Source organism: Rhinopithecus bieti, unplaced genomic scaffold, assembly GCF_001698545.2.
Source record: "Rhinopithecus bieti isolate Rb0 unplaced genomic scaffold, ASM169854v2 scaffold_10088, whole genome shotgun sequence".
Taxonomy (NCBI): domain Eukaryota; kingdom Metazoa; phylum Chordata; class Mammalia; order Primates; family Cercopithecidae; genus Rhinopithecus; species Rhinopithecus bieti.
The window spans coordinates 1467685-1478828 of record NW_016806409.1 but is presented as its reverse complement, the minus strand read 5'-3'; the positions used below and the strand labels follow the sequence as shown (position 1 = coordinate 1478828).

The 11144-nt window shown below is 47.9% G+C and overlaps 1 protein-coding gene across 2 annotated transcripts in view; it reads left to right on the top strand.

The window, feature by feature from the left end:
- Positions 1–11144, top strand: part of MAP3K14 (mitogen-activated protein kinase kinase kinase 14) — a 53905-nt gene that overhangs the window by 609 nt on the left and 42152 nt on the right. The window contains exon 2 of one of the 2 annotated variants that reach the window (XM_017876142.1): positions 4354–4506. The exons of the other annotated variant lie outside the window; for it this stretch is intronic. The gene's annotated coding sequence lies outside the window, so the exon portion shown is untranslated. The remainder of the gene's footprint in view (positions 1–4353; positions 4507–11144) is intronic. 2 annotated transcript variants of the gene reach the window in all.

Sequence of the window (11144 nt, the reverse complement as noted above, 5' to 3'; positions counted from 1 at the left end):
TGCCGGCGCCGCGCTCGCCCCGGGCCTCCAGGCCGCGCACTCCTGCTGGCCACACGCTGGCTCCGAGCGCGCGCAGGGGCGCCCTGCTTCCCCTTCACCAGGGCCCCGCGCCGCCGCCAGGCCCGCCCGCCTGCTCTGCGCCCCAGTGCCCCCAGGATGAAGCTCGCCTGGCGTGGGGCGGACGTGTCTCCTGCAGGAGTGCGCCCTCGCATCTGCCCTGTCGTGAAACCCTCCTGGCCTTTCCTGGGGAGTTCTCAGGTCACACCTCAAGGCGGGGAGCACGAGCTAAGCCTGTCCTCAGCATGCAGCAGGGCAGTGCTGGCCGCCCGCAGCATCCTCCCTCCGCCCTCTGAACCCAGTCCTCCTCTGTAATTCTTCTAGGCTCTCCAACTCGGGACTTTATCTGTCAGTTCAGATGTAATATTCCCATCTTGGAAACCCATCGTGGCCCTGGCATCTTGCAACCACCGGGCACCAGGCAGACAGAGGGGCCACTTGTACAGTTTCCCACTAGCCCGGGAGCCTCCTTAGTGCTGGCTAACTTCAGAAAAAGGGTTTTCTTCCTAGTCGAGGTTAAAAAGTTGCTCTCGGCCCTAAAGGGTAGACTGGAGGTATGAATGAGGCAGAGAATAAGTGGTGAAAGGTACATACATCAGCAAAGTAAATGGTAAAACTACTTTTGATCACTGGAGACAATGAACACCAATGACTTAACTAAGGATCCTAAAAGCACGTGAAATTAAATGATTAGGGTGAGGTCGTGGTATAAAATAGCAGTCTGGAGTTTATTCCAGGAAAAATGTTGAAAACCCCTTGACTAGAAACATGGTCTTTCTGAAAGATTAGAAGGAGACAGTATCTTAACATTAGTGATGTGTTTTTTACTTAGTGTCTTCATACCTGTGAGCTCTGTTTTCCTTCAGATGGCTGTGTGGTAAGACAGATTGTAGTGTCCTGTTTTATAAGTGAGGCACCTGAGGCAGGTGTGTATGAGGGGAGTGGGAGTGGTATATATCTTGCCTGATGCCTCATAGCTGGGACTAAGGATGGGTCTTCTCCAGAATCCTAGATCAGGACCACATTTTAGAACTGAGATGCAGAAAGGAGGGAGAAGTTTTGGTGTGGTTTTATGCTGTCAGTGTGAGAGGACAGTTAAAAGTGCTTGCCTTACTTTGGTTGTGTTTGGATTTACTCTTGGTGTTTTTTAAGTGATATCAATCAGTTCCTTTGGAACGATGCCAGACCTCTGAATTTTTCAGACACCTTTCGGACATCCTCATTTATTTTGAAGGGTGTGGAGAACTTCTCAGAAGATCTCAAAATAAAAGTAATCATCTCTGACTCTAATTTTAGAGATAAGTACCCAGGTGTATGTACCAGCTCTTTGTGAAATCAGACAGCAAGACGCTGCCAAGCTTCAGGCCATCTTCTGAGTGTTTTCTGATTCTAAGGAGCAGTTCTGAAGGGGGTTTTTTGTCACTGGTATTGTCTGTTAAGGGTTTGTGGGAGCGGCACCACAGAGACCCTGCCAAATCAGTCTCCCTCTATTAAACAAAAATGTCTGGTTGGGCCTTTTCGCCTCAACAGATGAAGGTTTGGTTCCTCATTTTGGTTCTCCTGTTGAACACTGACTCCTTTGTGATCTGCCTGGAATATGTGTATATCATTTACTGCTGAGAAGATGACTTGTGCTGGTTGGTTGTCCAGCCCTAGGCCACTGTTGTGATTTTTGTTTTGTTTGGTTTGGTTTTGGTGATTGATAACAGCTCATCCCTGGCCAGGGTCTGGTGAGAGATCTGCGGAGATGTGAAAGAGATGAAAGCTTTATCCAAGGTTGTTTTCTTCGTTGTTGGCACCCTCTGAACAGTGTTGTATCACTTTGGCCTGTGAAGGCACTTTTAACTTCCTATTTTTTTTCCTGTCTCAATGGACAGCGCATGGGCTTTCCTAACAAGCCTGCCTGCCCCTATGAAGAGCTGACAGATTCATACTGGTTGGTTTGACAGATGTTCTTTCTGGGGGGAAAGTTCAGAAATCTTAAAAGCAAAGTCAGTCCTAAGTAAAAAGTCTAAGTCAGCCCAATACGCATACAGGCAGCATATTTCTACTGATGGCTTCCATCATCTCAAGGTTGTTTTTTTTTTTTTCCTGGCAAAAGGTTAAAATGCAACTAAAATTCTGCTTTCGTGATTAATAAGTCACTACCGCAGTTGTGTCTGATGCTTCCTGTTTGCCCCATTTTAGTATTTCAGTTAAACTGGAAACATCTGAGCATTATGGGCACTGTTGATGGCACCAGTGTGAAATTGGTGGGCCGGGGACAATTCCATGTCCGTGGATTTAGGGCACTCTAAGGATGTCAGCCCCTCTAGTCTCCACACACCACGATTCCCTAGTAAGGGAACAGAATGGGGCTGAGCGTCTGCAAGAGCTGGGTGGGCATTCAAAGTGATGCATGTGTGAAGGTTTTGCATTTACTCTGTGGTGCTGGCTAAAATGCTGAAAGCAGTAGCCCAGAAAGGGAAGGCGAGACCCAGGGCAAATTGTAGGGGAACATTTCTGTTGAGCTGAGCAGGACATCGAAGTATGAGATTTTTCGTTCTAGGCTTACGACTGCCTGAATGACAATGCAGAAAAGTCATTTTCTTCAGTGGCCGATGTGCTCTTTGTGTTCTAAAGGAGCCTCTTCCCTTCTTGCTTTTCTACATCTCTTAATCCCTCAGCTCCCTGATAGAAATCCCTTGAAATTATGTGGCATGATGAATAATTTTATAGCCAGTCTTTCTATTTTCACACAGTGCTCATGTGAAGAAGGGCAGGGACAAAGATCAGAAAAGTGAAGCCTCAGAAGGAGAAATAGACAGGATTGCTCAGAATCTAAACCCTCTTTTCCTGACATCTAGGTCACTGCTTTTTCTACTAACTTGCTCATGAAACGGTAAGGATTTTCCTCCCCCAAACATGTCAGTTTTGAATATAACGAAACCAGGCTAGCAGCTTTATTTATTTATTGTACCAGTCAATTGTTAATTGATATTGATTGTTAATTAATAAAAGGCTAAAAGAGGAATAGCCTGCTATCTGGACAGGTGTGCTTGTGCCCATTTTCCAGATGTAGAAACAAAGGCAGAGAGCCCGTGATTTGTCCAGAGCAACAGAACAAGTCCTTGGTGTCTCCGTGTCACATGTGGTGGCTGAGGCTGTCAGGTCAGAGAGACCTGGGTCAGGTCGAGGTCTGCCACTGCCTGCCTGTGTGCCCACAGGCAAATCACTTCACTTCTCTAATCATCAGGTGCCTCATCTGTGAATGGAATCAGAAATACTTCATGGGAGTGTTTTGAGTAGAAAATGAGAGGACACATATAAAGTGCTGAGCCCAGTGCCCGGCACAGAACATATATAAAGTGCTGAGCCCAGTGCCCGGCACAGAACATAGCGACTGTAACTGTTGCTGTTGTTGTTATTGTTGGTGGTGGTGGCAGTAGTAGTAGTAGTAATAGCAGCAGTGATAGTAGCAGTAGTAGTTGCCAATTAATGCGTTGTGACTAAACCTGTTTTCTGTAAGATGATGTCAAGAAGGGTCAGACTGCCTGACAGGCCAGAGTCATTTTCTCAGTAGGACCTTTAGGGGGACAGTTCTTCAGTCTAAAAGCTTCAGCTGTCATGTTTTCCCTGCCTTACACTATATACTGTCCTCACTGTACTCCAAAGAAGCCTACAAAGGTCCAGGCTCTGCCCAGTTGACAATCCTGACTCTGAGCTGGAGACACAGCTGGGCCTGTCTGGGGGCTTCCTGTGTCCCACATGTGATCATGTAGGTTCCTGCATTAACCCTGGAGGTGAAGAAAGGGAAAATACTGTATGGCATGTAGGTCAGCAAGGACCTGCTCTTTGTCTGGGGGACTAGGAGGGAACATTCGGTTCTGAGGAGTGGGGTTCCCACTACCACATGACATCCCCAGCTCACCATCCTTGCCCTCTCATAAAGATGTCTTTGTCAGCTTCTCTCCAGGACTATGTCTGGGAGCCCAGGATCTGCAGTCAGGGACTTGCAGGTTTCCCTTTAAATCTCACAGGAAGCCTGGAATGGTGGTGTGTGTTTCTGTAGTCCCAGCTACTTGAGAGGCTGAGGCGGGAGGATCACTTGAGCCCAGGGGGTCAAGTAGCTATGGGCAACATAGCAAGACCCCATCTCTTAAAAGAAAAACATTTGTTTTAATCTCACAAGGGGATAAAAAAACCAGTTTCATATTATATTTTAAAGTCTTTTTTCCTCTTAATACAAAACAAAAATATAGGCTCTCACCAGGCTGCCATTCCCTTTAAATAACATTTTGTTTTCTCTTGGGGAAGCTGACTTGATGGCCGAAGAGTCATTTCTCAAGTGAAGCTAGTTTTTAGAAAAAATAGATCACCGGATGTCAAGCCTCATGTGGAGCTGGGTTCAGATGAAAATGAAACCAGCAGGCCTGGCGTGGCAGCTCTGCACTTGACTTCAAGCTGGAGGTGAGAGGCAGAGTGTGCCTGGACCTTGCTCCATAACTGGTTGACCCCACAGAATGCATTTGATAGGTGCCTTAGTCATTTTCCAAGCAGCTTTGCTTAGGTGAGCAGAGCACTTTCTCTGGAAGGTGAGTCACCCGTGCAGGGGTGTAGGTGACAGGCGATTTATTCCCCAGCACAGTTGCAAAGAAAGTCCTGAGCAGACCTTCGTGAGGAGCCCTCTGCCACAAATCATCCTCATCCCAGCCCCGGGCTAGGAGGCAGGGGGCAGGAGGCAAACAGGAGGCTTCTAGGGCCTGGGGGCTGACAGCGGAGGGGGGATCGTAGACAGGGCACAGAGCCCAGATCAGCAGTGTCACTGACTCCTGAGTCCAGCCACCTTGAGGGTGGAAAATGGCCTGCTTCCAGTGACAGTCAGCAAAGAAGCAGGAGGGGAGCTTTGGCCCCAGGGAGCTGGGAAATCCCTTGGCAGAGAGCAGAGCGACAAACCCTATTTTGGTGTGAAAAACCTTTTAGGAACGCTTTTCCACCTGCCTCCTTTTCAACCACCTGAGTTGGAGGCTCTGCAGAGCTCCAGTGATTGGAAAGGTTATATTAAACCCTGGATTTCAAGAAGCTTCAGGAATCCCAAGCCTGCCACCACCTCAGTTGTCTACACTTCTAGGACCAGGGTTTGGACCCAGAAAGAAGCAGCAAGGGGAACTCCTGAGCCATCCCTCCGTCCCAGTTTCTGGCTACTACAGCTTCTCCTGACCCTCTTTCCGCTAAAACCACTATCAGGTGACCATTAAGGCAGAGATTTTCTTCAGACACTGTTCTGGACTAGTGCAGTTGGTGTTGAACTTGACTGCTTATGGCCAGGGACATCTATAAGCAATGTCCAGGACCACGTACAAGGAGTGCTTGACTTTAATGAAGCTACAACCGAGGAACGGTTATTCTCTTGCAAGTAATATTGTTCCCTATCTCTGGCAGACCACCAACCCATCCCCTGTACCCATACCCCATCAATCTAGACCAACCGGCAGTCACTTCCTGCTGGCATGGCTCAATAACCTTAACCTCACTGTCCAGAAGGAGCTGTTAGGATTACAGCCTGGACATGATCATTCACATTTTTTGCAATGAGAAAATGCAGGTGGCCCAAGAAAGCCAAGTGGGTTGCCCAAGGCCACACAGCTAGTTAATGGCAGAGCCTGAACTATAAAACCCAGACTCTTCACTGTGCTCTGCTGCCAGGGAATGAAGGAACTAATCCTGAAGCAGGATTTTTTTTTTTCTTTTTTAACCAGCTCCTCCTTTTATTCTCCTACCCCAACCCTATCACTCTCAGCCTTTCTGCAAGCTCTGCCAGGCCTGGGAAGGGTGGAGCCACAGCAGCTGCTGCCCTGGGTCTAAGAAAAAGTAAACAGAAAGCTATTTGTTGGACGCTCTCTTATACCATGAGGTTCATGTAATCAAAAGGAGGTCAAGGTTGATAAGAAAATACAATTACCAGGAAGTCTCAAAGGTTGGCCACACCTTTAGAGCACTTTCCTACCTAGCCAAGCAGTATCTCACCTAGAGTGGGTATTTAGTAACTTTCAATGATTGATTACAGGGGTCCAAACTCACAGTGCATGAGGCTCTTCTGCATCTTTCTTCTGTGCAGGAGGTGCATGCATACTCTGCGTGTTATCCTAGCTGATCTGTCTGGCTCCTCTCATTGAGAGGCTCTTCCTTATGGGTAAAGCATGATTTCATGATGTCGTATCTGGATAGTGGCCCCTGTAAATGCAAAGAATTATTGCAGCCAAAATCCACCTTCTACTGACATTAATGTTTCCTTTTACTGGGCCAGAATTAAAAGGTAGGTATTTCTGGTCGATACTAGGGATAGCCAGGAGGGTTGGGAGGAAAGGAGGCTTAGCCAGCCTCCAATGAGGATGTGGTTGCCAATTAAGATAAATGGAGGCCAGGCGCGGTGGCTCACACCTGTAATCCCAGCGCTTTGGGAGGCTGAGGCGAGCGGATCATGAGGTCAAGAGGTTGAGACCATCCTGGCCAACAAGGTGAAACCCCGTCTCTACTAAAAATACAAAAAAATTAGCTGGGCATGGTGGCACATGCCTGCAATCCCAGCTACTCAGGAGGCTAAGGTAGGAGAATCACCTGGACCTGGGAAGTGGAGGTTGCAGTGAGCCAAGATCCACCATTGCACTCCAGCCTGCGCAACAAGAGTGAAACTCTGTCTCAAAAAAAAAAAAAAGGGTTACAAATTGAGTCCTTTGGCCAAAGGAGTTGATTGGACCCACCAGGCTCCTTGAGTCCTGCCCAACAGTCTCCACTGGCAGATGCTGTGCCTGAAGAGGCAGGAATAGCTTTGTACAGATCAGTGTGAAGGACAGAGTCCTGCACCACCTCCCTCTAGCATGTATTAGATACACGCAAATCCGAGCCCAGATAGGTGTTGTCCAGTTCAGAAGAGTTATCTTCTCAAGCAGTAGAAGTAATTGGGTCTCTAGGTCAGCATTTAGCAAAGGGGATGGCAGGACTGGCTCCATAGCCAGCTTTCAGGACACCTGCTTGCTGGGATGCAGTTAGAATACAGCCACCAAGCTGTGATTCCCTCCCCTCCAGCCTGCCAGGTGATTGGACAGTGTGGACACGTGTCCCTGTCCAGCCAGACTCCCAGAGCCTATGGCACTCATTTACTCCTCAGAAGTATGTCTGTCCTTTCACTCAGGAACACTTGCCAAGTGTGTCAAATGGGCCACATCTGCTAGGTGCTAGAAAACCAAACACAATTGAGGCACTGCCCTGGAGGACCTCACCATGATGGGGGGAAGCTGGGCACGAAGGCAGATACCTCACAGGTCAGCCCCGGTGTTGGTCGGGAGCCATGACAATAGGAGCTGGAGGGGGCGAGGAGGCCACCATGTGCAGCCCAGTGGCCCTCCTTTTCCAGCTTGAGCCAGCGCTGTCAGGCGTAGAGCGTCTTGGATTCTGCAGGTGCCTGGGTGGGAACCCCTTCGTATTTCTCTCATCCTGAGGTCTTGTACCACTCATCAGCTTGGAGTGGGAGCTTGGTAACAATTGGGAAACTTCGGCACTCTGGGGGAAAGAAGTGCATTTTCAGAAGCATAGGGACACTCAGGAGAAATGTGCTGAAATGTTGCCTGGACACAGTGGCTCATGCCTGTAATCCCAGTGACTTGGGAGGCTAAGGCAGGAGGATTACCTTTTAGGCCAAGAGTTGGAGACCAACCTGGACAACATAGTGAGACCCACCTCCAAAATTTTTTCTTAAAAAACTAGCTGGGCATGCCCAGGCACCATGGCTCACACCTGTAATCCCAGGACTTTGGGAGGCCAAGACAGGCAGACCACTTGAGGCCAGGAAGTCAAGACCAGCCTGGCCAACATGGTGAAACCCTGTTTCTACTAAAAATACAAAAATTAGCCTGGCGTGTTGGCGGGCACTTGTAATCCCAGCTACTCGAGAGGCTGAGGCACAAGAATCACTTGAACCTGGGAGGCGGAGGTTGCAATGAGCCGTGATCACACCACTGCACTCCAGCCTAGGCGACAGAGCAAGACTCTGTCAAAAAAAAAAAAAAAAAAAAAAATTAGCTGGGCATGGTGGTGCATACCTGTAGTCCTAGCTACTTCAGAGGCTGAGGTGAGAGGATCACTGGAGCTCAGGAGTTCGAGGCTGTAGTGAGCGGTGGTTACACCACTGCATTCCAGCCTGGGTGACAGAGCAAGACCTCTTCTCAAAAAAGAAAATATAGTTCAAAGTAGAATCAGACAGTGAGTAGCCAGCTAATAAAGACTGACCACCTCCCACCCTTCCGGGCGGGAATTAGGAGGGCAGTGACCACCCTGGCATATCCCATAGGCTTGTTGCCACTAGAGAGTTGCAGGCAGGTGGATCAAGGGAGTGCTTCTAGGTAACTGGGTTCAGCATTCCAAGAAGGCCTTTCGAGGGGTTCAACAGAGAAGCCTCTTCATCATCCTCATATTCCCGCTGGCCAGCATGGTGCCTGAAACATAGTAGCCACTGGTTAAGTATTTGCTGTTGACAGAAAGTACAAGACTTGAATCCAAACTCCTGCTAGGCCCTGCTGGCCTTGAGGAGGACAAGAGAACCACGGGCTGTTTCATGATTTACCCTCTTTTACCAAAGAATCGTGTGAGATCCTCTGAGAATATTCCTCGTCATGCCCCATGTCCCGAGCCCCTTTTTCCCTTCCCAGTGGAGGACAAGACTATGACCCCTCATTATAAACGGACCCCTCTGCCGATCATGTCCTCAAGCTGGTTACTTGGGCCAGCTTGTCAAAGAGCGTGTGGAGCAGCATCTGAAACGAGGCCAGGGTCGAGGTTGCCCCGCCACAGGGCGGAGCTGAACCTGTGCCTGCTTCCATGCGTTGGAAGCCTTCCGTGGAAAGCCGAGTTCTTTGGGTTTCTTGTTTATTCTGAAGTTCCTCAAACTAGTTCCTCAATTTCAGAACCAGTCAGTCACCAGTGACTGCAATGAACTTGAATTCTCCTATGCAGGGAGCCTGAGCCTGTCTTTCTTCATCTTCTCTGAACACAGGTAGACGCTGCTTGAAGCCCACTCCCACCTCTGAAAACCAGATTTCCAAACCCAGAAAGGAGCAGCGGGTGGTTGTATTTCAGCGAGATTGACCGTAGCCTAGGGAACTTCTTGCTCAGAATCCACCCCGAAAGGTTAAATAAGGAGAGTTGTTTTTCACAACCAAAATGCTGCTTGACAACAATGATCTCAAAGCTTGGCAAAATCACAAAGTACGTTTTGAGTCATCAAAGAAACTGGCTGTGTTTCACATGATTTTAGTGTCAAGGGCAGTGATGGCCTTCTAATCTTTGGAAATCGGTTGTTGTTAAGTGGCATACAGGGCAGCCCCACTTCATCAGAATATTCAGTTACACAAAACACCCTGAGTTGCAGATTTCAATGACACTTGAACATTTTTTAATTTTTAAATTATTTCTTATTTTTTAAAATTTTTTGAGACAGAATCTCACTCTGTTGCCCAGATTGGAGTGCAGTGGCGCAATCTCAGCTCACTGCAACCTCCAACTCCTGGGTTCAAGCGCTTCTCGTGCTTCAGACTCCTGAGTAGCTGGGATTACAGGCACCCACCACCACACCCAGGTGACTTTTGTATTTTTAGTGGGGGCAGCGTTTTGCCATGTTGGCCAGGCTGGTCTCGATCTCACAACCTCAGGCAGTCTGCCCGCCTGGGCCTCCCAAAGTGCTAGAATTACAGGCATGAGCCACCGCTCCCAGCCTGAAAAAATTTTTATACAACATACATTAAACATTCCTTGTGGCTTATTGTATAAAATTAAGTACACGTGTGGCAGGTTTTTATCTCAATACTACTTTGCCCCACATGTTCTCCTGCATATTGGGTCTCTGTGCATCTGTGATGCCCCCTGCGGCATCTTTTCTATTTGCTGTTGGCTCTCCTTGTGCAAAGGATTTGAAGGTTGAATTGAAAATACCATTGTAATACTTCTCTTTTAAAGCTTATAAAATGCCCTATATCAGGGCCTGGGGGCAAAAGTACTGATGAAATTTATGAAGATAACAAATGGTGCTCAAGTCTTTGTTATAAAAAGAGTGGTAAATATTAGCTCAAGAAGCCTGGAGCCAGGCTTTGTAAAGTAAAGGGCACATTTGCATTTGTCATAGAATTTCTCCTTGGGATGGGCCCGGCTATGCCAGGCCTGGGTGGGCTGAGGAACACAGGCCCACCACAATTCCAGCTTGGAGTCTTTCTTCCCTGTTGTCATTTTAAAGTTGCTTTTTCCAGAACATAGGCTGGCTGTAGTTCATGCTTCATAATTAAGGTGCTTCCTCCCAGGCCAGTCCCTGGATTTCTCACCAACCTTTGACTTGTGACAGCTTCTGCATCTCGGTCCCAATATTTAAATCTTAGATCATTTGGAAGTAGATAGAGTATCATGGTTAAGAGTATGGGCTTTGACATAAAAGTCCCTTGTGCAAATCCTGCCTCTGCCACTTTGCTTCTGCGTGGCCTTGGACAATTTACCTGGCCTACTGAGGCCCAGTTTCTTCCTCCTTGTAGAGGAATAACATTAGTGCCTTGCTCACAGAGTTGTGAAGCTTGAAGAAAAAAATGCATGCATTACCTAATACATGGCGAATAATAATAGCTGCCATTATTATTCATTTGTGTGATTACCAACAGCCAGCATGTGGTTATATGTATACAAATAGCAGATTGTTGCAACACCCAAAGATGACCACAAAACAACTAATTTCAGCTTTAGCTGCCAAGGAATTGTGAGTCCCAGTTTATCACGCAGAGCTGAGGCACTGCCAGTGGACACAGAAGCCAGATGGGGTGTGCAGAATGCTGTTCAAAGAACATCTTCATGGGTTCTTGCCGACAACTCTGTCCCTCTGCTCTCAGGATTCTCCTGCTCCTGCTTTGATCACATCTGTTCCAGACTTTCCGTCTGATGCTAGGGCTGCTGGCTAGAAGCTGTGGGAGGTAGCCTTCAGTGCCTCATAGCAGCAACTTTCAAGCAACTTAACACTTATGGCCCATCACATCTGTAATCCCAGGACTTTGGGAGGCTGAGGTGGACAGATCACTTGA